Source organism: Tarenaya hassleriana, unplaced genomic scaffold (assembly GCF_000463585.1).
Source record: "Tarenaya hassleriana unplaced genomic scaffold, ASM46358v1 Cleome119, whole genome shotgun sequence".
NCBI lineage: Eukaryota > Viridiplantae > Streptophyta > Magnoliopsida > Brassicales > Cleomaceae > Tarenaya > Tarenaya hassleriana.
This window is the reverse complement of record NW_010962281.1, coordinates 227,954-228,985: the sequence shown is the minus strand read 5'-3', so window position 1 is coordinate 228,985 and position 1,032 is coordinate 227,954.

Genomic DNA, 1,032 nt, shown 5'->3' with positions numbered 1-1,032 from the left:
TAGAATTCTATTACATCTAGGAAACCTAATGAGATTAGAATTCTAATAGGTTTAGGAAACCTAATTAGATTAGGATTCCTAGTAATCTATTCCTTGTCAAATTAGGATTTTTGGAAAGTCTATATAAGGAGAATGTCTTCTAGGGTTTTTTTAAAAAAAAAGGAAAAAAAAGGAAGAAAAGAAGAAAAAAAAGAAGAAAAAAAAAACCCTAAGCCTCCAAAAACCTTGCACACAAGAGATCGAGATCTCTAGTCCTAGCAGACAAGTTCCAAGGTGTTGGAATCCATCCCGACGTGTGGATACGAGTAGAGGGCGAGGTATTCTTCCTTCGGCCCAAAAAGGAAAAGCCCGTATTTTGAGGAGAAAACCTAATTCTGGACTTTCATAAAAAGGGGAGTTTGAAGAGAGAGAAAGGAGGCTACACACTTTGGAGAGAAACTTGACTTGGAAGAGGAGAAGGAGGGATTTTGGAGATCAAGGAGGCTAGGAGAAGAAGAGGCCACCATTGAAGACCATCTTGAGCATTTCTTCTCCTTTTCCATGTTTCTTCATTTTGCTTTCTGTTTTGAAACCCTAGTTATGGAGTAGTGACTTTGTTGTGGGTAAGAGATCCCCACTTTTGTATGGACACCTAAGCTTAATCTATGATGTCTTTGAGTTTTCTTCCATTGGTTTGATGTTTTGTGCTTAATGCTATTGATTTGGGCGAAACTCTAATTGATATGACCATAGAACACATTGATCATAGGGATATGGGAATGATGTTTGGAACCAAATGTCAAATGAGTGAGTTATTCACATTGGGAGATGGCTTAGCTTGCTTAGGGTCCATGATAGGGTACATTAACGCATCTAGAGATCATTTAGATCATTGGGAGATGGGTAAACCGATTCTCTTGAAGTACTTGAGAAGGACTAAGGATGTATTCTTGGTATACGGTGGGTCGGAAGACGAGCTCGCTGTAAGAGGTTACACCGATGCTAGTTTCCAGTCAGACCCGGATGACTACAGATCGCAGTCTGGCTATGTTT